Source organism: Odocoileus virginianus, chromosome 24 (genome assembly GCF_023699985.2).
Source record: "Odocoileus virginianus isolate 20LAN1187 ecotype Illinois chromosome 24, Ovbor_1.2, whole genome shotgun sequence".
NCBI lineage: Eukaryota > Metazoa > Chordata > Mammalia > Artiodactyla > Cervidae > Odocoileus > Odocoileus virginianus.
Window position 1 is genome coordinate 14378852 of NC_069697.1, and position 25482 is coordinate 14404333.

General features: G+C 36.8%; 1 protein-coding gene across 3 annotated transcripts in view; it reads right to left on the reverse strand.

The window, feature by feature from the left end:
- The window catches only part of MGAT4C (MGAT4 family member C), a 794672-nt gene that overhangs the window by 52391 nt on the left and 716799 nt on the right, over positions 1 to 25482 (reverse strand). Inside the window, exon 5 of one of the 3 annotated variants that reach the window (XM_070454298.1) lies at positions 3426 to 3475. The exons of the other annotated variants lie outside the window; for them this stretch is intronic. The gene's annotated coding sequence lies outside the window, so the exon portion shown is untranslated. The remainder of the gene's footprint in view (positions 1 to 3425; positions 3476 to 25482) is intronic. 3 annotated transcript variants of the gene reach the window in all.

Consider the following 25482-nt stretch of genomic DNA (forward strand, 5'->3'; position numbering starts at 1 on the left):
TGGGATCTCCATCACTTTTTTCTGTGAAACTGCAAGGTTAAAACTAGCTTGATAATCATATTAAGACTTTGTCTTTTAGTCCTCATTCTGTCAAGAGCATACAGTGATTTCCAAAGTCTTCATAAGGTGCAATATCAAAAGAGGATGAATCCAGTACAGAAAGGAGGACCCAACAATCTCCTATTGAGCCACACATTAGAGAGATTAGCAAAAGTAGAAAACAATGCTGCTCTTCTCACTAAATTTTGCTTTGCTTAGAAAAGGCAGCTATTTTTCATAAAACATGTTATTTATAAGTAATAGTGTTTAAGTAAATGATAAATATATTAACACTTATATTTTAGTTTCTAATACAGTAAATATCAATGTAAAATGCACATAAACAAACCTCTTTGGAGTCCTCGATAATTTTTAAGAAAGAATCCTGATAACAGTCTGAGAACCGCTACACTTTTCTTATTTATTTAACATTTCTACCTTATGAGAATAGCAGTTTGTTCCTCAAGTAAAAATCACTGTTTTGTCCTTCACGACATAATTCCCCTAGTATACTGTAATTCTAAAGCCTTGTGATCCATAGACTGTGGATATATGCATTTTCATTTCTATAGTAATACTGAGTCATTTTCAGTCTTATTGTCCTATATTTTAAAAATGAGGCTTACTTCCTCTTTAAAACACATGCAGACCAATTCTAATTTGTAAGCAAATATATTCTTGCCAATTTTATAGAAAGCAATAATTTCCATGGAATATAGAAATATAGAAGTTGAGATTTTTAACTAAGAGAACATCCATTCAAAATTTTGCCAAATTTAGCTTGAGATTGAAGAATCCCAGTGGAGTTGTGGTAATGATGCACTTGGGGAGGTCACAAAGTTACTCATAAATTTTACTCTATGAAGATCAAAATGAAAGAGTTTGAGCTGGATATGCTTCACTGCTCTAAAATTATGTAAAGAATTGAAATAAAATGTGAGAGATGACTGCTCAGTTTCTGAGAAGTCCATATTTATAACAAAAGACAGGTAATATGGGACCATACATCTGCTCTGATGAAAGGATTATAAAGAGTTAAAATTTTCTATGGGCTAATACTGCATACTGCAATGCACAATAGCTCACTAAAATATTACACATGAAGCTGGATAATTCAACTGTATTTGACTCTAATAGCTTCTTTTGCTTATTTCTTTAACTCTTTGAGTTAGCTGTAGATAGTCGGAAAAGTAGAAATGCGTATGTAGTAGACTATGTAATTGAAGAGCCCTACCCTTCAATGCATTGAAAGGAAAAATGAACTACATACATTACAAGTGTTTGGGACAACATAAATTATTGTGAATTTTAATTGCTACTAGACACTTGAAAAATAAAATTTACACAATAAACCAGCTTATGAAAGTGATCTCAGTTCTGATGGATTAAAATTTATATTTGAAAATCTCTCTACCCCAAGAAACAGTTTGTTATAACTGTTTGAATATTTGAATGTTTTTGTAGTGGCATTTTCACATTATCTTTGAAAAAAATGGAAAAAAATAGCATGTGCTATATTTTAAAGTAAAAAATAACAATGGATTTCATACTGAAAACATGGATATTTTAATACTATTTTCCACAAATAAATCTGACTAATTTAAACCAGTGTGAAAGTGCCAGGCTCCAAAGGGAGTAAACAAAAATGTTTGAAATGTTTATGCTGGAAAATGCCAACAACAGCTGCTTTATATACACATTTTTCACATGAATAAAGAGGAGAAAAACTTGTGAACGTGTCTTTTCCAATTTTAGCCACCTTTTCCAATTACCATACTTTCTCATTAGAGAGTCTACACTGGCACTTTATTAATTGCCTGCTTAGTTAAACAGTAAGCATTAATAGTAATTACAAGAATCCCAAAGGCTCTAAAATTAATATTGTGTGTTCAAGGAGTCTAAAAGATTAGAAGAGGAACCCAAAGTATGTGTTTTTGTTTTCTTCAAAAGCAGAATCAAACAAAGACTATACTCCTTCTCCGGAAACCCACGCCAGTATTCCTGCCTTGGAAATCCCATGGACAGAGCCTGGAGGGCTGCAATCCATGGAGTCACAAAGAGTTGGACGTGACTGTACACACACATGTGCATGCATACTCCTTTTCACTGTTGACAGGGCTTAGTAGCTTAGTAATATTGATATGGTAATGTCCTTGCTCCAGGGAAGAGAAAAAAGTAACAGAATCATGTATGAAGGAAAGGTTGGAGACCTGTGGGTGAAGAAACTTAGTTAGAATTAAAGTTTTAGCAGAAGACAGCTTTTAAGTTGAGAGCAAAGAGAAAAATGTCACTATTTACCTCATCTGTAAAATATAAATAATTAACCATTAGCACTTTAAGAGACTCTAAACAAGCAATGCCCCTAATTCTTCCTTGTATGTGCCCCCTTTTCAATCAGAAAAAAACCCTGACAATGTAGATTCACAGTTCAGAGAAATTATTTTCTAAGGGCAAGAAGCAAATACAAAATACTTTCAGACAAAGAAAATATGAAAAATCTTCACTAAAGCAAAGTCTAAAAAATGTACTTCAGGTAAATAGATAAGGTGGAAGTTCTAATAAGAAGGAACACTGAAAAAACAGTGATGAATATGTGAATAAACAATATTAATTTATGATACAATAATAACATATATAATTCTTGGAATAATAGAGCAAAAATATCCACAGCATTGATTTAAAAAAATCTGATGGCACCTGGTAATTAATATAGCATACTTGCATTTTAGGAGGAAGTTATAAAGATATTAACATGCTTCTGTGTGTGTGTGTGTGTGTGTGTGTGTGTGTATTCATTTGCTTTGGGAGGTATCTTAATTGTATTAATTGTAATAGAATATTTTATTATTGTTCTAACTATGACTTGTAATTTTTTTTTCTTTTAACATCAATAAATTTCCAAGTTTTAATAAAAATATCAAGTTACATGCTTTGATAAACTCAGAAGTTACTGATAAACATCCCTTAGAGTATATAGTGAAAAAAGTACTGTTGAACAAATAGAATGTATGCATATAAAACTAACGAGCAGATGCCCTCAGGTTTAGGCTCAGAGGTAAAGAATCTGACTGCAATGCAGGAGATCACATTGAAATGTAGGAAACATGGGTTTGATCCCTGGGTCAGGAAGATCCTCTGGAGAGGGAAATGGCAACCCACTCCAGTATTTTTGCCTGGGAAATCCCATGGACAGAGGAGCCTGGTGGGCTACAGTCCATGATGTTGCAAGAATTGGATATGACTAAGCGACTAAATAACCACCACTAACTACCCTAAGACAATTTGACTTATGGAATACTTTTGATAATATAAAAAGATAAATATCTTTAATAAATATAAAAAGTATAGCCCCTCAAAATTCCAATGTGAATTACACTCAATCTCACCTTAAGAAAGAAGTTGTCACAATCTGTCCTGTGTAGAAAATGTTGATATACTGGAAAAAAGAAAGTCCAATATTACTAATTCAATCCTCCTGTTATTTATAAAATAAAATAAAAATTAATCTAGATAATTTGCTATTCCCATGCTATCATATTATATTCATATTTTCTAGTTTTCCAAATTGAGAGAAAATTATTGAAAGAACATTTAATATAACTATTTAATAAATGTATCTCACAGAATATTTCTTTATATTAAGTTAAATTATTCATTAAAAGTAGCCATATTAAATGTTTGAAGCTTATATACTATAAAAATACACACATATATGTCTTTCAACATTATCAATGATTTTATTTGAGCTAGCAAATAAATTAGATATATTTTACAATATTTCACATAAACACAGAATTATTTGTCTTTAGAAAGTAACTGCAGTTCATGTTACCTAGCTTCACATCACCTAAAAAGTGTATCGGCTAGTTTGTTCCATGTTTATGCATGTTTTGATTTTTCCATCAGCTATAAAAGCGTAGAACATTCAAGAAATTGTTCCTGCTACAACATTATAAATTCATTGCCTGGAACACAGTTTGCTATTGACTGTCTGCCAGATTTTGTTAACAAAGGTATTTAGAAGAAAATTGTGTAGCTATAACACAATGAATACATGAAGAAAAGTCTCTAATAATGTCTTAAAAGTCATGTGCATATTCTTTAGGCAAAGATAGTTTGAGGACAAATATATTGTTATTTTGCATTTTTCTCAACTGGACTTAAAAGTATTACTTCTATTTTTAAATATTTTGTGCTTTCCTGGGCTATTTAGATACTCCAAGGAACCAATAATGCTATTTCTTGAAGTTTGATGCTATATAAACATTTATTATTTTATATAATGGTTAATGCTGAGAATTCAGATGCTCTTGAGGCACAGATTTCTCTGCCCCTCCAGCAATCTCCATCAGCTTCTTTCATCTCTAGTTAGATGTGATATGGTTAGTTTCTGTAGTCAAAAAGACCCTCTCTAGAATCCCTGTATTTTTTTCTACTTTGTTTTTTCTTTTGTATTTTCCAGATATAGCAAAAAGAGTTGCAATGGAAGATTGATATTAATATTTTAAAATGGTAGTAGTCATTTTAGAATTTTCAAGTAAATTCATTTCTAAATACGGAGTTATTATTATTATAGATAATTGGTTATACCTCAGCATGGAGAGTGTGGCATCTACAATTATTAGAGTGAGGCAGAAAGGAGGTAGGACTTAAGGAGGCCTAGCTCTAGATCCCAGAAATTTGGCATGCAGAAAGCTATCGTAACAATGAGTTTAATACTATGCAAGCTTTGGTACTTGACTACAGCAGGCCATTTGGGCTATGGAGTTTATTTTCAAACTTATTAATGGAATATATTGATAAAAGGGATTCTAGACCCTAGAGGTGATGTTCAGATGACCAGGCAACTATGAATAAATTATTGGTTTTGAGAATATAATGATATGCTTCAGGACCAGGCGTCTTGTTATGGACCTGTCTTGAGTCTTTTCACTTACTAGTGATGTGACCTTAAACATACTTTAAGACAAGTTTTAACAAAGATCTGATATTTAATAGTGTGTTGATGAATTTTGTAAAAGGCTGATTTACAAAATGGAATCTGCTGATTTGTTCTTGTATGCATATCATCAACTGGAGACTCAAACACGCTTTGTAAACACAGGATCCTACTTAGGGTCACATTAGTGGTTTATAAGGATTCCATTTGGATTTTGTACAATTGTACATGTATAGTGAGAAAAAGTATCACTGAAAAAGATTCATGAAACAAGATATTCAACTAAATAAAGGTAATTAAGCAAAAATAAATTCTCTGCTTGGATAGTCATATGCTTTCTTTTAATAAATGTTATTTTAATATAAAAACAATTTATTATAAGAATTTATTCTATTTAGAGAAATAAAGTGCATGAATGAAAAATATATTTTTCTAGTTATTAATACATAGCATGTTAAATGGCATTCTTAATATGCCAAATTCTAATAGATATGATTTAGTTGTATTTACTTTCATTTTTGGTGATTGTCTTTCTTGTGAGGCATTACTATGAACCATAGTTACTTTTAATAAACTTCTGCTTTTTAGCATGATTAAAACATTATGAATCATGCAACAAATTATTGTTAGCATAAAAATCAAATAATTTTTAAAATAATTGGTTAATAATATTATTTTATAATTTTCAACAACTGTCCAATATTTAGACTTTGAATATTCAAATATTTAACATTATGGATAATTAAATATATGATATAAATATACATATTTATAAATACATGTAAGTATTCAGGTTGCCATAATAAGAGAATGATAAATTTCTATGATCCTTAAATGTTATAAATGTAAATTTTTTTTCTGAATAAAGTGAAAATGTATGTTGAAAAAAATCTCACAGTAATGGTAGTTGATTAAGCATTCTACAAAACCTAAAATTAATTATACATTTTTAATAGTCTTGGAAGGATTTTCAAGATATTAAGTCTTTGCAAGTAAAAATTATCTGTAACAACTACTTTCTGAAGAATACAGAGCACTTCTTTACTAATATATATTTGAACACACATTCAACAGATCTCTAAGTTTTGGATAAATGAATCGCTCCAATTACATAAATGTCAGTTACTATTGGGCTTCCCTGGTGACTCAGATGGTAAGCAATCTGCCTGCAATGCAGGAGACCTGGGTTTGATCCCTGGGTTGGGAAGATCCTCTGCAAAGAGAATGCCTACTGACTCCAGTATTCTTGTCTGGAGAATTCCATGGACAGAGAAGCCTGTTGGGCTACAGTCCATGGGGTTGCAAAGAGTTGGACAGGACTGAGCCACTAACACACACACACAGAGCTATTATTCTATTGTATATTAAATTAAAACAGAAGAACTGTGTACTTTCTGTATTATTCTCAAGCAGTATCTGTCATGAGCACAGGAGCAGCTTTAAGAATCAGATCGGCCACACTACATCACTCATTGAAATTTACAGCATGTAAGGAATGCAAAACATAAGAGAAAATAAAAGACAGAAAAATTACCTTTCTCAAAAAAATCTGTGCTCATCTGAATCTTAAATCATGCATTATTTTCCCTTCATATCATTCTTGATGGGAATCTTACAGAAAAAAAAAAAGTGGGTTAAACTGACTGTGCTTCACTGTCAAGAGAAACCTCTGGTCAGGGATATATCTAATTCCCAAAGCTTTCATCATTAATATTTTATGAGTCTCACTGATCTGTCCTATCTAGAAGAAAAATTTATCTTTCATTTGTGCAAGCACTACCTGCTGAGTAATAGATTTCATCTCTGTAAGTTGAGTATTGAAAAGCAAACAGCAGCAAAGGTAAGAACAGGCAAATTGTTCTTTTACTGGAGTCTGGCTGCACTTTACTGGAGTTGCAGAGCCAGCCAAGCAAAGTGAAAGATCCCTGGGGAACTAGGAAGTGTCAATTCCATTCTAACATACCTTGGCCTACACATGTTGCTGCCCACATGTTTAAGTTGACTTGTAAATGAGATGATTAGCTACAGTGATTTTTTCAAGCATTTGCAAGTAAATTTAGTGCTTAGAGTGTTGGAAAATAATTAGCTTAGCCTTGAAAATTTCCTTCACTGTTCTGAGAAAACGAGGCCCACTGGAGAAGGCAATGGCAAACCACTTCAGTGTTCTTCCCTTCAGAACCCTATGAACAGTATGAAAAGGCAAAAAGATATGACACTGAAAGATGAACTCCCCAGGTTAGTAGATGCCCAATATGCTACTGGAGAAGAGTGGAGAAATAACACCAGAAAGAATGAAAAGACGGTGCCAAAGTGAAAACAACATAGTCATGTGTAGATGTGAGAGTTGGACTACAAAGAAAGCTAAGCGCTGAAGAATTGATGCTTTTGAACTATGGTGTTGGAGAAGACTCTTGAGAGTCCCTTGGACAGCAAAGAGATCCAACCAATTCATCCTAAAAGAAATCAGTCCTGAATATTCATTGGAAGGACTGATGTGGAAGCTGAAACTCCAATACTTTGGCCACCCAATGCAAACACCTGACTCATTGGAAAAGACCCCGATGCTGGGAAAGACTGAAGGCAGGAGAAGGGGATGACAGAGGATGAGATGGTTGCATGGCATCACCAACTCAATGGACATGAGTTTGAGCAAGCTTTGGGAGTTGGTTATGGACAAGGAAGCCTGGCTTGCAGCTGTCCATGGGGTGACAAAGAGTTGGAAATGACTGAGTGACTGAAATGAGATGATGAAAATGCAAATTAATGATCTTCAAACACCTCACACTGGAAAGATAGGATGTTTTTCCCCTTCGTTGATCATGGCTTGCCTTAGCTGAACTAAGGAGGCCATCTAAGTAGGCTATGGTGCCTACTAAAAAGACTCATCTGTGACATTTCTAACTTTATACTTTTTTGCTAAAGTCTTATTGCTTGCTGTTTATATTTATTTTGAACTACAGAAATGATGTTAGATAGAAAGCAAATTTGAACAATTTTCTTATTCAAGTTCAAAACGAGTTATAAAGCAAGAGAGACAACTCACAGTATCAATGCATTTGGCCTGGGAACAGTAACAAGCATACAGTGCAGTGGTGGTTCAAGAAGTTTTGCAAAGGAGAATAAAGCCTTGAATAGGAGGAGTGTAGTGGCCAGCCATCAGGAGTTGACAACAACCAATTGAGAGGATTATCAAAGCTGATCCTCTTACAAATGAATGAAAAGTTTCTCTGAAAAACTCAATGTAGATCATTCTATGGTCGTTCAGCATTGAAACAAATTAGGAAGGTGAAAAAGCTCAATACATGGGTGACTCATGAGACGAATAAAAAAACAAAAAACAACATCATTCTGAAGTGTCATCTTCTCTTATTCTATGCAACAACAAACCATTCCTCAACTGGGTTGTGCCTTGTGACGGAAAGTAGATTTTATATGACAACCGACAATGACAAACTCAGTGGTTGGATGAGGAGAAGCTCCAAAGCACTTCCCAAAGCCAAACTTGCCCTCAAAAAAGGTCATGGTCACTGTTTGGTGGTTTGTTGCCAGTCTGAATCCCAGTGAAACTATTATGTCTAAGAAGCATGCTCAGCAACCAAATGAGATGCACTGAAAACTGCAAGACCTATAGCTGGCATCAGAAAGGGCTCAATTCTTCTCCACAATACTCTACTACACATCACAAAACCAGTGCTTCCAAATTTGAACAAAGTGGGCTATGAAGTTTTGCCTCATTCGCCATATTCACCTGACCTCTCACCAACTGACTACCACTTCTTCAAGCATCTTGACAACTTTTTGCAGGGAAAATACTTCCACAACCAACAGGATGCAGAAAATGCTTTCCAAGAGTTTGTTGAATCCTAAAGCATGGGTTTTTATGCTACAGGAATAAACAAACTTAGTTTTTATTGGCAAAAATGTGTTGATTGTAATGGTTCCTATTTTGGTTGATAAAGATGTGCTTGAGCCTAGTTATAATGCTTTAAAATTCATGATCTGAAACCACAATTACTTTTTGCACCAACCTAATACCAGTTCAGCTCAGTAGTGTCTGACTCTTTGTGACCCCATGAATCGCAGCACGCCAGGCCTCACTGTCCATCACCAACTCCCGGAGTCTAACCAAACATATGTCCATCAAGTCGGTGATGTCATCCAGCCATCTCATCCTCTGTCGTCCCCTTCTCTTCCTGCCCCCAATCCCTCCCAGCAACAGGGTCTTTTCCAATGAGTCAACTCTTCGCATCAGGTGGCCAAAGTACTGGAGTTTCAGCTTCAGCATCAGTCTTTCTAATGAACACCCAGGGCTGATCTCCTTTAGGATGGACTGGTTGGATCTCCTTGCAGTCCAAGGGACTCTCAAGAGTCTTCTCCAACACCATAGTTCAAAAGCATCAATTTTTCGGTGCTCAGCTTTCTTCACAGTCCAACTCTCACATCCATACATGACCACTGGAAAAACCATAGTCTTGACTAGACGGACCTTTGTTGGCAAAGTGAAGTCTCTGCTTTTTAATATGCTGTCTAGGTTGGTCATAACTTTCCTTCCAAGGAGTAAGCGTCTTTTAATTTCATGGCTGCAGTCAACATCTACAGTGATTTGGAGCACAAAAATAATGAAGTCTGACACTGTTTCCACTGTCTCCCCATCTATTTTCCATAAGGTGATGGGACCAGATGCCATGATCTTAGTTTTCTGAATGTTAAGCTTTAAGCCAACTTTTTCACTCTCATCTTTCACTTTCATCAAGAGGTTTTTAGTCTCTCTTCACTTTCTGCCATAAGGGTGGTGTGATCTGCATATCTGAGGTTATTGACATTTCTCCCAGCAATCTTGATTCCAGCTTGTGCTTCATCCAGCCCAGCATTTCTCATGATGTACTCTGCATATAAGTTAAATAAGCAGGGTGACAGTATACAGCCTTGATGTACTCCTTTTCCTATTTGGAACCAGTCTGTTGTACCATGTCCAGTTCTAACTGTTGCTTCTTAACCTGCATACAGGTTTCTCAACAGGCAGGTCAGGTGGTCTGGTATGCCCATCTCTTTCAGAATTTTCCACAGTTTATTGTGATCCACACAGTCGAAGGCTTTGGCATAGTCAATAAAGCAGAAATATATGTTTTTCTGGAACTTTCTTGCTTTTTCGATGATCCAGAGGATGATGGCAATTTGATCTCTGGTTCCTCTGCCCTTTCTAAAATCAACTTGAACATCTGTAAGTTCACAGTTCATGTAGTGCTGAAGCCTGGCTTGGAGAATTTTGAGCATTACTTATAACCCACTGTAATTTCCATATCCTTCTCATCTTTTATTCAAAATATTAATTTTCTGGATTTAGTTTTTCCTTTATCATCTCAATAATTTATATTAAGGAATGGATTTTTTAAAGGGTCACATTTTGTTACATAACAATTTTTTGTTGTTTCCTTATTGACTCATTTCTCTTATTTTTTAATTACTTTGCAATACTTATTTTCAAAGACTAGGGGAGCTTTTTTTAAAAAGTTAAACTAAAGTATAAAAACTGGTGGTTTGGCTGTGTGTAACACCCCTAATTGATTCCTTTTTGCATATCAGCCTTAAGGCCTTTAAAACGTGTATAAAAATCACTACACGATGTGGACTTTCACAGCTTAAAAATCAGGAATGTTAAATTCACAAATTCCAAATTGTAATCATATAGTCAAGTTCAGGAGAAGGGCAGGGAGTTCATTGGTGAATCTTGGTTGGAGGAAGGGGGAATAATGTCTGTTAACTACTCTTTTATGCACCAAGGGCAGAGACATAACAATGATATTGGGGAAAAGTTGTGGATTAAGGAAGACATTTTCTCACTGAAACTTTTGAGAGCTCTTTTTCCCAAGCACTCAGGTTCCAAGTAGTATTACTGTTTGCATAGCAGCTATCTTCCTGGCTTTTCTATATATCCCTGTTATAAATGCTGTCTATTGTTTAATGATGCCAATTAGATAAGCAAATCAGATAACTCTGTTGCCAAAATGATGTCTTAAAATGTGCATCTGGTCAGAACACTTTTGACTTTGACTCCTTTATTGTTTTCTCTTCTCACTGTCTGTTTGGCTTGATACATTTCTTAGCTATGTGTTTTATTCCCATCAAGCATTTTATGCCTCAGCCACACTGAAGTACCTGCCATTTTTCAAACACATTTCATATGAACTTTCAAGCTTCAGTGCTTTTGAACATATATTCCATTTTCATAGACAAAACCCTGATCAAATGTCACTTTTGTTGAAAGGTCTGTAACCCCTGTAGCATCCTCTTCTTGAGACTTCAATTAGAAGATGAACTGCATCTTACTGCAATCTTTCTGTGAATGTCTACACAAACATCTCATTCAATTCATATGCTGCAGCATTCCATGGAAATGGAATTCTAGGAAAATCTGAAAGATCAATATCTCCCCTTAAGATGTTTACACTAGCTCTTCCTTCATGGTCTGCCCATCTCTTTGTTCACATTTATATTCATCCCTTTGCTGATTTCTTCTCCTTTTAGAGAGACTATAATTCTATTGACAAGCTGGGCTAACCAGTGTTTCTAGTTTCCATTCTGCTGGTTGGAAACAACTGTCTCCTCTCTTCTCTTGTGGATGCAGACAGTTCCTGCCCACTCCCTCCCTCCCCCGGAGGATATATCCACCCTGGAAAAGCAGAAAAAGGATCCTTCAAGTCTCAATCTGATGTGTCCTGTATAGTTGATAAAGCTTCCTAGCCCTAGACTGTGGCAGCCAGGTATGTGTACTCTTGGACACAAAACCATAGTGTGAATCTTCAATTTTAGCTGGTTACCATGAATTAAAATGACAAAGGTTCTGTCCTTCTGGTTCTTGCTCCTCTCACTTGACCAGCTCTCTGTAAGAGCATGTCAACAGCAACTCCTGAACAGGAGTCTAACACTTGTGGAGTAAGTCATCATCTCCACACATTATGATGCATATCAATGTCTGAAACTGACCAGAGAAATGGGAGATAGCAGTCTTGGAATTGAAACAGAAATGAAGCAGGAAGCAAGATAATGGACACAAAGCATTTTCTTTTGAAAATTTAGTTCTCAACTCCCTAGAGGCTAGGCTATTGACTAAAAGGAGGCCTAAAGCTTCTATTTTTCCAAAGAAGTAGCGATCTTGGGATGACAGATCTATCTGAGGCTCAAGCAGTCTAATCCACTTTTTGATACACTACAGGAAGCCTCTAGACAGACTACCCTCTGAAGTTTTCACGTCACTCAAAGAATAGTTTTTCCTTTATAGTATTTTACCAGAGCCTCTATGTCTTTTTTTTTTAATGAATAAAAATTATTTTGGCAAAGCTCAGAGAACTTTCAGTTGTCATTTTTAGGAAACATATATGGCTTATTAAAGTTTCAAGTCAATCTAATTGCTTAACTTTTCATGTAAAATGCCTATTATAGCTTTTGTCATGATTGGGTATTTAATCACAGTAGAATACAACACTTACCAATCTAGAGAGTCCATAAAATTGGAAATAATTCCATCAAATAATTTAAATTAAAATATTAATTTTAACTATGAAATTCTGTTCTAAGAATTGCAATTTTATCAAGTATCCAATTGAGCTACTGTCTAAAGACAATTAATTTATAGTCATTAAAGCAAAAGAAAGAAAATGCAAAACAATTCATGGGAAGAATTCAGTTCAATAGGGACTTCTATTCAGGAAATAACTGTAGGGAGTGAAATCCTGAGTTTGAACAAGGCTGATGAGGGAATGTCACTGGTAAATGCCAGATATTTACCAACACTGATGGGGGATGGGGTTGGTCAGCAAAAATCCATCTGTAGAAAATAATGGATTTGGAGGACAGTGTTCATATGCTTCTTGGAGGAAGGTGGGGGAAGGAAAGTGGACCTCTTCCCATCAATTTCTCCCCTTGTTCCATTCCCAATACAGACCTCCAACTTGGTGATGATGTAGAGCAAGAAATCTTGGGCCAGGTGCATAGCTTTCAAGTAAAGAGATACACAGTGAAAATGAAAACTGCCAAAAGCATCTTTAATATCTGATCCATTGGACTTCATTTTTAAAGATACTGGATCATCTGTTCCATGGGTAAAAGGCATATAATAGATTATGAGTCCTGTTAGTCCAGGTTGCTGATTAGAGACAAAAGCAGGAGTGAACTTCCTTGCCATACAGAGTAAGATCAAGAGCAGAAGTGTAAGTGCTAGCTGGTCAACACTGCACATAGATTATGGATCCATAAGACCTTTCAACTGGACATGTGCCTTACTAAAAACTCAGAGGATTCCCTGATTCCCTTGGGTCTCTGCCAAATACCACAACTGAATTACATCTCCAAAATTTCAAATTTAACATCAACTTCAGTTAATTTTGGTTCACTCTGTGTGTTCTTTTAAGTCATTAAAAAGCTTCTTTTGGCTGTGTGAGGGCCTGAGTCTTGGTAATCTGTAGTTGGGCTGGCTGTCTGGGATTTGTGAATTATTGTGGCTTTCTTCTTACTATCCCAACTTTCCATGTCTCTGAAGATCTCTCTCTATTTGCTATCCTGCCCCCAGCCAGCCAGCTCTAGCACTGCAGTACTGGAAAGCCCTGTAGGCTGTGGGTGGGCTTTCTTAGCTCTCCTTCCTCACCTCAATCTTTGTCAGGCCACATTCTTGCACTTGGTGATGCTCCACTTGGTCAATGCTATAGAAATGATTTGTGATGGAAACCCTTGAGAATTCTAATCCATTGCTCCAACTTATGCACAACCATTAACAGCTTGTTAAAAATTGTGTTGGTTCCTCCTTATTCCTTATTCCTCCTAAGGCAGAAAGTCTCCTGCTGTAGTACCCTTAGGAATGGAAAATAAATTCATGAGATTCTTTTACTCCTGGAAAGGCTCTCCTTTTGCTGAATTTGGCCATTTAATTTTGTATCTTCAGTTCTCTGAGGAGTTAAAAATGTATGACTTTTTAGCTTATCTGGCTTATCTTCAAGTATTCTTTTATTTATTTTACTTTATTTTTTTCCATTTATTTTTATTAGTTGGAGGCTAATTACTTTACATTATTGCAGTGGTTTTTGTCATACATTGAAATGAATTAGCCATGAATTTACATAAGCATCTCCCTGCAAAACTTCTCGTATTCTTGATTTGGGCAATTCTATGTACAAAAATATTGATTCAAGTCAAAGTTAAGATAATATGGATTTATTTCTCAAATATTGAAACCACCATCAATGCTGATTCTTCCACAAGTGACTAGGTCAATAACAACATGTGAAATTAGAAAATAATTAGAGTATACGTATGAGTTTTAGATCTTACTTGGTCTATTTCTCTAAAGCTTTTGACAATGTGGATTACAAAAAGCAGTGGAAAATTCTTAAAGAGATGGGAATACCAGACCACCTCACCTGTCTCCTGAGAAACTTGAATGCATGTCAAGAAGCAATGGTTAGAGTGTTAGAGTGGAACAACTGACTGGCTCAACATTGAGAAAGGAGTAGTAACAACTCTTATTTAGCTTCTATGCAGAGTACAAGAAATGTTGGGCTAGATGAATCACAATCTGGAATCAAGATTGCTTGAAGAAATATCAACAACCTCAGATATGCAGGTGATACCATTCTAATGGCAGAAAGTGAAGAGGAACTAACGAGTCTCTTAATGAGGGTAAAAGAGGAGAGTGAAAAAGCTGGCTTAGAACTCAACATTAAAAACACTAAGATCGTGACATCTGGTCCAATTACTTCATGGCAAATAGAAGGGGGAAAAATGGAAGCAGTGACAGATTTTATTTTTTTGGGGCTCCAAAAATGACTGCATACAGTGACCAGAGCCATAAAATTAAAACACACTTGCTCCTTGGAAGAAAAGCTATGACAAACTTAGACAACATATTAAAAAGTGGAGATAACACTTTGCCAACAAAGTCTTTATAATCAAAGCTATGGTTTTTCCAGTAGATATGTATGGGTGTGAAAGTTAGGCCATAAAGAAGGCTGAGCACCAAAGAATTGATGCTTTGCAATTGAGGTGCTGGAGCAGATTCTTGAGAATCCCTTGGACTGCAAGCAGATAAAACCAGTCAATCCTAAAGGAAATCAACCCTGACTATTCATTGAAAAGACTGGTGCTGAAGCTGAATTCCAATGCTTTGGCCATCTGATGCAAAGAACCGACTTATTGGAAAAGACCTTGCTGGTTGGAAAGGCTATGAGAGGTTGAGCAAGCAGAAGAATCTATGCAATATTCTCTTTCCCAGTCAATATCTACTCTATTTTTTTTTTCCAGGACTTGAGGCCACTTAGTGTCAATTCCACCTTAAAATCAATATCTAGGAAATCCTGCTTGATTTAATCTATATCCATAGTATATCCATGCCTCACTAAAACTACTATCACCTTGGTTCCAAGTTATGATTTCTTACCTAGATTTAGCTATGGTTTTTGCTAAACCTTGCCTCCTTGCCCACTCCACAACCCATGTTAAATAGAGTAACTAGAGGGACCTTATTAAAATGAAAATCAAATAGGCTCATTACACATATACTTATCATTAAACAAACATTATACTATCTCCTCATTTCTTTTGAAATGCCTGTTAACAATGATATAAAAAGGTCCTCATTGGTCTCTTATTCTTGCCTTCTTCTTTCAGCAGCAGACACACTATCTTCCTTGCTCTTTGTACATGCTGTGAGGCTCCTGATGTAGGGAGACTTTGCACTGGATGTCCCAAGTTTCCTTCTAAAAATCTCTCTTCCTAATACTCTCATGGCCCTAACCCTTACCCTCTTTCAAGTCACTATTCAGGCATAACTTTCTCAATGAGGTCTATCCTAACTATCAAATTCTAAGTTCCTTCCTTCAAACATGCATTCCAGAATCACTCAGCTTGTCCTAGCTTTTCCTTTTCTGTGACATTAGTAACCTTCTCATTTATTATATAGTTTACTTTATTTATTTTTAATATCTAGCTACTTAGACTACATCCCAAACTTTATAAGAATGTATTTTTTTCTTTGATAGTTTGCAAATGCTTGATAAATAATAGATACAGTAAATATACATTGAAAGAATGAAACAACGTGAAGGAAAAAAATTAGTCAACCAGTCAATTTCTTGTGTATAGATTCAATCAAAATATTTATCAATGCATATTTTTTTCTCCAAATTTCAACTTTAAGTTGATGGTTTGTAATTAAAATTTCCTTAATAAAATTTATTTGTATAGATAGCAATACAATTTTTAAAGGTTATAGTGCTCTCTCTATGTTAATAAGTTGGAATTTCAAAGCTGTATCTATCCCTGAAGAGATTTTTTAGAAAAGTGATAAAATATTACTAGAACATACAGGGGTATATTTGTTAGAACACACACATCTAGAATAGTTACCTTCTACCAGGTCCATAAACAATCATATTTAGAATCATATTCATGTACTGAGTTCTAGTAATGTGATTAATAACCAATTTTTAATAAATTGACCAACCAATAAGCAAACTCCTTATTTTGCCAAAATCCTTGGGATAACATGTACCCAATGTGTTTATTCAAGAGTATGCTGGTATTTCTAAACAAAGATGAAAGCTAGATTATCATGTAGAATATTACTTTTTACTCTATATTGTAGCTGAAGTTCAAAGCTTACAAAATAATACAGATAGTACCAAAGTAAATTTCCAAAGTAATATTGCTTTTAAATGCAGAGGTAGGCAATGGAGAATATGGTATGGCAAAGAACAAAGAGAGGAGGGAAGTGTACTCAATCATATTAAATGCATTGTGAAAATACCAAAGCAGGAAACTATTTGATTTTTGGAGGTTAGGAAAGTACCAAAGCATCATGGGAATATGTGGGTAATGAAAAATTTGGATCCAAAAGAAAGTCAAAATTCAAAAGGGCGACCTTTTTTGGAGGGGAAAAAAAAAAGCTGTATAACACAAAAGAGGATCAAATTAGACAGAAAATATTAACAGATAGTCCCAACTGCTTTTTTTCCTTTGCAGTTGGCTTATAACAGTATCATTTATGGGATAAGATATTTATTAGCTTTACTTCTGGTTATCAACAGTTGCAAAAATAGTTTACATTTATCTAACTCTCATGAGGGTTTCTGGGTTGTGCAACTCCAGTAAGTACTTCTTAGTCACAAATAACACTACGAGAATGATTTTCCTTAGCATCAGGTGATGGGGTAGAAATGGCACTCTGTGACATGGTTTTACATAAGTTAATTCATTTTATCATCTCAATAATTGCATGAGTTGGAGATTTTTATTTTGAACCCAGTATTAGTTTCTCTCCAGAGATACACAACCAACAGAAGATCTCTTTCTCTCTCTATTTATAGATGTACATGGCTAATGGAATTACAAAATTTGAGGATTCCAGTGATGTGCCATCTGCAAGGGCTTCCTTGGTGGCTCAGATGGTAAAGAGTCCACCTGCAATGTGGGAGACCTGGGTTTGATCCCTGGGTCACGAAGATTCCCTGGGGGAGGGCATGGCAACCTGCTGCAGTATTCTTGCCCGGAGAATCCCATGGACTGAGGAGCCTGGCAGGTAACAGTCCATGGGGTCGCAAAGAGTCAGACAGGACTGGGTGACTGAGCCCAGCCCCGCATAGCACAGCCATCTGCAAATGAGAAGACCAGCAAAGCAAGTGGTGTAGTGTCACACTGGGTACAAAGGCCCAAGGGAGGAGATTCAATGGTCTAAGTCCTGTTCTGAGTGCACAAAAAGATTGATGATCCAGCTCAACAGTAGGCACAGTGAGTACATTCTCCCTTCCTCTGCCTTTTTGTTCTCTTCAGATCTCCTGAACAGATTGAATGAAGCCGACCTATGTTGGGAAGTGCAGTCTACTTTACTTTTTCTACCAATTCAAACACTAATCTCATCTTGAGACATGTCACAGTCACATCCAGAAATAATGTTTAGCCAAACATCTGGTCACCCTGAGATTCTGTCAAGTTGACACACAAAATTAATGATTACTTCCTTATCTTGCAGAATCAAAAACTAAAGAGTAGAATTAGCTAACCTGCAAAAGTAAAACAGCTATTATTGGAGCCTGGATTTCAATGCAAGGAGTCTATCTTCATGATCACTGTTCTTAATTAGGACACTATACTGCCTCTTCGAAATGAGACCTATTGAATACTTATAATTCTTAGTTCTAGGAAACAGCAGTGAGCATAAAAACAAATCTCCTGCTCTCATGAGCTTTCATTCTGTAAGGGTATTCAGACAAGTAACAGTTAGTACATAGTGTGTTTATTGTTTTCCAATTACTGTTCAAAGCTCTTTATAAATATTAAAACATTCAAACTTCAAAAGAGCCCTATGAAATAATTATCACCATTATTACCATTATTATCCTTCTTTTACAGAAAATAGAGTGGAGAACAAAAGGATTAAGTGACTTGCCCAAGGTTATGGAGCTAGTAAATGGCATTTCCCCTACTCATAAATACTTTGTTACACTCTCTTGGCTCTGTTGTAATAACCCAAGCAACACTCCTATCACTAAACTAATGATTCAGAAAAAAAACTTTTTAAAACAAAGAAACAGAACTTTCTTGAAATTCCTGAATTTCTCTTATAATCTGTTTCTTCCCTCAAACTTTTCAAAATCCCATTTTGAAAATGTTTTTGTTGTTCTTGTCCACATGAAAAAGTAGAAGTAATAAAAAATAAAATAAAAAGTAAAATATGTTTGTGAGTATAAAAATGAGTCTACATACTTCTGTGAATTTCATAATTGATGAGATAGATTCATGCAGCCACACAGACTTATAATTGGCACTCTTTCTTTCTTCCTTCTCTCCTCATTTTCTCCTTATTTCTCTTCTCTTTTCAGCAAAGGATATTTGAATAAATGGATATAGAAATGAATTAATTAGATGGAACAATAGGTAGGCAGGTTGGTAGGTAGGGAGAAAGAGATAATTAAAATATACCAACAAACTGAATAAGAGAAATATATAACTGAAGAGAATTGAAATTGAATTTGAAAAAGAACATTGTGTCAACATATTACCCCCTTTTTTACTCATGATAATAAATACAGGATAATTAGCTAGTTTCATATGTCATTATCCAGCTATATTTCCTCTTTGAAAAAGAAAAATATCTAAGACTTTTTAAGCCTTCTTGGATGTCACCTTCAATTTGGATGACTTGTCACACCCAAGGTCAGGAGCAGCTGCATCAGACAGCTTGGAAGAGAATGCATTTCTGAAGGGAATGAATCTGGTACGGAGGTTTGAAAACCATACCAAAAAATAAATGCTGTCAAGACTGAGTGAACACTGAGTCACTGTAGTCTGAGATCCCCATTCCTGGAGCAAAGAAGTGATGGACATGTTGTGTGTGTGCATGCATGCTAAGCTGCTTCAGTCATGTCCAACTCTTTGCAACCCCATGCACTGTGGCCTACCAAGCTTCTCTGTTCACAGGATTCTCCAGGCAGGAATACTGGAGCAGGTTGCCGTGCCCTCCTCCAGGGGATCTTCCCAACCCAGATAATTAACCCGCATCTATTATGTCTCCTGCATTGGCAGGCAGGTTCTCTACCAGACTTGTCATGGATCAATGTAAACAAGACACAAAACAGGATTGGAGCCTGAACAATAAGAGGAAGATTGGTATCAGATCAAGATGTATTCGGCATCGGCCTGAAGTTTAATCTGAGAAGTTCTAGAATTAAGTTATGGATTATACTATGCTCATACCTACTTATTGGCTTTCCTGGTGACTCAGTGGTAAAGAATCTACCTGCCAATGCAGGAGATGCAGGTTTGATCCCTGGCTGGGGAAGATCCCCTGGAAAAGGAAATGGCAGCCCAGTCCAGTATTCTTGTTTGGAAAATCCCATGGACAGAGGAGTCTAGTGGGCTCTGTAGTCCATGGGGTCGCAGAATTGGACACAACTGAGAGACTGAACAACAACGAAAGGCCATTGTTAACAGTATTATAGTATGGGGACATCTGAGAGAACTAGGAGTTACATTTTCATTTCCATATGCAAAACATACTTCAAGACAATTCTATACAAAACAAAAACAAAAGCACTTTAGTCAATAATTCAGCTTTTGAGGACTCTGAAGAATCTTGAGTTACATAAGTATCCATAACTCAAACTGAAATGTTGACTTTTTCTATAAAAATACAAGTTATTTCACAAAGTGTGAATTACAAGCTTTTATTAATTATGACATACTATTTAGTAACAGAGATTTTTTTTAAAGTATTTTTAATAAGTACTTTTGCAAGTGAAGTTCTTGAGATTTATCTGAGTGTTTCTAGTTGTCTAGAAAATATTTTTCATAAAAAGCTTTTTTAGTGATTTGAGAAGTGTGCATTCTGGCATCAGAATACAACACTTGCTCAAATGAAGGTTTAATAGCTATTTTGGAGTTTTTATTTCTGTTGCTATTTTCATTTAAAATCATGAAAGGAAGTTACTTTGGATATTGCCATTTCTGATAATGAGATTACATATATATGTTCAGTTCAAACTTCCAGCTCATACTCCATACTGGAGGCCAGTATAGATCTATCTATGTCTTCTTTCTGGAAATGATTCTGTAATTTGATAGAAGACAAAAGGAAAAGAAATTTTGTAATGGATATCAGTTCTTTCAATTTTAATATTTAATTTGGTAATTAAAATATATAAAATGTTTTACCTATTAACTTAATGACAAATAACTTTAGATTAAATAGCTGTGTTTTTAAATTTTTCTTCTGCAGGCTGAAGAACACCCACGGGAAGTCAAGTAGGGTATTACCAGTTCATCAGATTTTAACCTGATGACCTTATAGTTCTACTTCACCAAGATTCTACCAACCTTGCTTATGGCAAAATTGCATGATCTGATTGTATCTGTTCTCCCAAAGGCTACCTTCCTGAAAATGATTTCCCAATAGACTCAAAAACTTCACATTGAACCAAGGAGATTAGTTTTCAATTCTTTTCAACCCTAACATATGTCAAAGACAGTCATAATTCTCTCAGTAAGAATGGCAAGATGACGGAGGAATAGGACGGGGAGACAACTTTCTCCCCCACAAATTCATCAAAAGATCATTTGAATGTTGAGCAACTTCCACAAAACAACTTCTGAACACTGTCAGAGGAGAGCTGGCACTCAGAAAGGCAGCCCATTCTCTTCAAAAGGAGGCAGGACAAAATAAAAAGACAAAAAAAGAGAGACAAAAGAGTTAGGAACGGGGACCTGTCATGGTGAGGAAGTCATGAAGGAGGGGAAGTTTCCACACACTAGGAAACCCTCTCACAGGAGGGTCTGTGGGGAGTTTTAGAATCTCAGAAGGCAACATAACTGGGAGGAAACAACAACAACAACAACACAGAATACAAGCCTAACCGCAACTGCGAAGAGAACTTTCCCATGAAAGGCTCAAACCCAACAACCTAACTCGCAGCCTGGCCCACTCACAGAACAAAGCAATGAACAAATATCAAAGGAGAGCTAGCCCGCTGCATACCAGCCCCTCCCTGCCCAGAGGCAGAGCGGCCTGATTGAGACAGCCAGAGCTGGAAGGCAAGGGGCTCCTAAAATCTCAGCCCCAGAGAAGGCATCTTCCACCAAATTGTGAGCAGGCTCCCAGCTGCTAACCACGTCTTCCTGAGGCCTGGAGGGCTGACATCCTCCAAGAGGCACGGCCCACTTGGGACAGTGCACTTGCCACGCACCTGGTCGCCTGCGCTGCTCAGACCTGGGAAGGGCACAAAACGCATGCCCAACCCACAGACACGGAGCCAGAACTGTGTCTGAGTGTCCCCTGCGGAGGTACTGGTCAGCAGTCACCTGCCACAGGGGCTCTGGGTGCCGCAGACCTGGGTATGGCATAAACTCTCTTGGAGGAGGCCGCCATTAACTTCACCATGGAACCACCAGAACTTAAACAGGACTGGAAGGTACAAACAAAACCTTGTGTGCACCAGGACCCAGGAGAAAGAAGCAGAGACCCCATGAACATTATGAAAAAGCAAAAAGGTATTACACTGAAAGATGAACTGCCCAGGTCGGTAGGTGCCTAATATGCTACTGGAGATCAGTGGAGAAATAATTCCAAACAGAATGAAGAGATGGAGCCAGAGCAAAAGCAACACCCAGTTGTGGACGTGACTGGTGATGGAAGTATAGTCCGAAGCTGTAAAGAGTACTATTGCATAGGAACCTGGATTGTTAGGTCCATGAACCAAGGCAAATTGGAAGTGGTCAAATAGGAGGTGGCAAGAGTGAACATTGACATTTTAGGAATCAGTGAACTAAAATGGGCTGGAATGGGTGAATTTAATTCAGATGACCATTATAGCTTCTACTGTGGGCAAGAATCTCTTAGAAGAAATGGAGTACCTATCATAAGTCAACAAAAGAATCTGAAATGCAGTACTTGGATGCAATCTCAAAAATGACAGAATGATCTCTGTTCATTTCCAAGGCAAACCATTCAATATCACACTAATCCAAGTCTATGCCCTGACCAGTAAGGCTGAAGAAGCTTAAGTTGAACGGTTCTATGAAGACCTACAAGACCTTCTGGAACTAACACCCCAAAAAGGTGTCATTTTCATTATAGAGGACTGGAATGCAAAAGTAGGAAATTAAGAACTACCTGGAGTAACAGGCAAATGTGGCCGTGGAGTACAAAACGAAGCAGGTCAAAGGCTAACAGAGTTCTGCCAAGAGAAAACACTGGTCATAGCAAACATCCTCTTCTAACAAAACAAGAGAAAACCACACCTGGACATCACCAGAGGCTCAATACCGAAATCAGATTGATTATATTCTTTGCAGCCAAAGATTGAGAAGCTCTATACAGTCAGTCATAAAAAAGACAGGGAGCTGACTGTGGCTCAGATCATGAACTCCTTATTGCCAAATTCAGACTTAAATTGAAGAAAGTAGGGGAAACCACTAGACAATTCAGGTATGATATAAATCAAGTCCCTTATGATTATACAGTAAAAGTGACAAATAGACTCAAGGGTTTAGATCTGATAGTCAGAGTGCCTGAACAACTGTGGACGGAGGTTCATGACATTGTACAGGAGACAGGGATCAAGACCATTCCCCAAAAAAAGAAATGCAAAGAGGCAAAATGGTTGTCTGAGGATGCTTTACAAAAAGCTGAGAAAAGAACAGAAGCAAAGGCAAAGGAGAAAAGGAAAGATATACCCATTTGAATGCAGAGTTCCAAAGAATTCAAGGAGCGATAAGAAAGACTTCCTCAGTGATCAATGCAAAGAAATAGAGGAAAAGAATAGGAAGGGGAAGACAACAGATTTCCTCAAGAAAATTAGAGATACCAAGAGAACATTTCATGCAAAGATGGGCTCAATAAAGGACAGAAATGGTATGGGCCTAACAGAAGCAGAAGATATTCAAAAGAGGTGGCAACTATGCACAGAAGAACTATACAAAAAAGATCTTCATGACCCAGATAATCACAAAGTTGTGGTCACCCACCTAGACATAGACATCCTGGAATGCGAAGCAAAGTGGATCTTAGGAAGCATCACTATGAACAAAGCTAGTGGAGGTGATGGAATTCCAGTTGAGCTATTTCAAATCCTAAAAGATGATGTTGTTAAAGTGCTGCACTCAATATGCCAGCAAATCTGGAAAACTCAGAAGGGGCCATAGGACTGGAAAAGCTCAGTTTTCATTCCAATCTCAAAGAAATGCAATGCCAAAAATGCTCAAACTGCTGCACAATTGCACTCATCTCACACACTAGCAAAGTAATGCTCAAAATTCTCCAAGCCAGGATTCAATGGTACATGAATGGTGAATTTCCAGATGTTCAACCTGGATTTAGGAAAGGCTGAGAAACCAGAGATCAAATTGCCAACATCTGCTGGGTCATCTAAAAACCAAGAGAGTTCCAGAAAAAAAATCTACTTCTGCTTTATTGACTATGCCAAAGTCTTTCGCTGTGTGGATCACAACAAACTATGGAAAATTCTTAAAGAGATGGGAATACCAGATCACATGACCTGCCTCCTGAGAAACCTGTATGGAGGTCAAGAAGCAACAGTTAGAACTGGACATGGAAAAACAGACTGGTTCCAAATAGGAAAAGGAGTACATCAAAGCTGTATATTGTCACCCTGCTTATTTAACTTATATGCAGACTACATCATGCTGGGCTGGATGAAGCACAAGCTGGAATCAAGATTGCTGGGAGAAATATCAATAACCTCAGATATGCAGATTACACCACCCTTTGGCACAAAGCAAAGAAGAAATAAAGAACCTCTTGATGAAAGTGTAAGAAGAGAGTGGAAAAATTGTCTTAAAACTCAACATAACTAAGATCATGGCATCTGGCCCCATCAATTCACGGCAAATAGATGGGGAAACAATGGAAATAGTGATAGACTATTTTTTGGGCACCAGAATCACTGCTGATGGTGACTGCAGCCATAAAATTAAAAGATGCTTGCTCCTTTGAAGAAAAGTTATGGCCAACCTAGATAGCATATTAAAAAGCAGAGACATTACTTTACCAACAAGTATCTGTCTAGTCAAAGCTATTCTTTTTCCAGTCATCATATATGGATGTGAGAATTGGGCTATAAATAAAGCTGAGCGCTGAAGAATTAATGCTTTTGAACTGTGGTGTTGGAGAAGACTCTTGAGAGCCCCTTGGACTTCAAGGAAATCAAACCAGTCAATCCTAAAGGAAATCAGTCCTGAATATTCTTGGAAGGACTGATACTGAAGCTGAAACTCCAATTCTTTGGCCACCTGATGCAAAATATTGACTCCTTGGAAAAGACTCTGATGCTGGGAAAGATTGAAGGTGGGAGGAGAAGGGGACAGCAGAGGATGAGATGGTTGGATGGCATCACTGATGAGACAGACATGAGTTTGAGTAGGCTCCGGGAGTTGGTGGTGGACAGGGAAGCCTGGTTTGCTGCCGTCCATTTGTTCGCAGAGTCAGACATGACTGAGAGACTCCACTGAACTCATCTGAAGAATGGCAAAGCAAGGATTTTCTAAAGCAGGAGAAGCACATACACTGAATGGTAAGTTTTTAAAACCCTGAGGAAAATCTGACACGCACATTATTCTTAGTTAATTATGATGACATTAATTTTTTAAATGTTGAGTCTTAAGCCAGCTTTTTCACTCTCCTCTTTCACCTTCATCAAGAGATTCTTTAGTTCCTCTTTGCTTTCTGCCATAAAGGTGATATCATCTGCCTATCTGAGGTTATTGATATTTCTCCCAGCAGTCTTGTTTAAGCTTGTGCTTCATCCAGTTCTGCATTTCTCATGATGTACTCTGTATATAAGTTAAGTAAACAGGGTGACAATATACAGCCTTGACTTACTCCTTTCCCAATTTGGAACCAGTCTGTTGTTCTATGTCCGGTTATAACTGTTGCTTCTTGACCTGCACACAAGTTTCTCAGGAGGCAGTTAAGTTGGTCTGGTATTCCCATCTCTTTAAGAATTTTC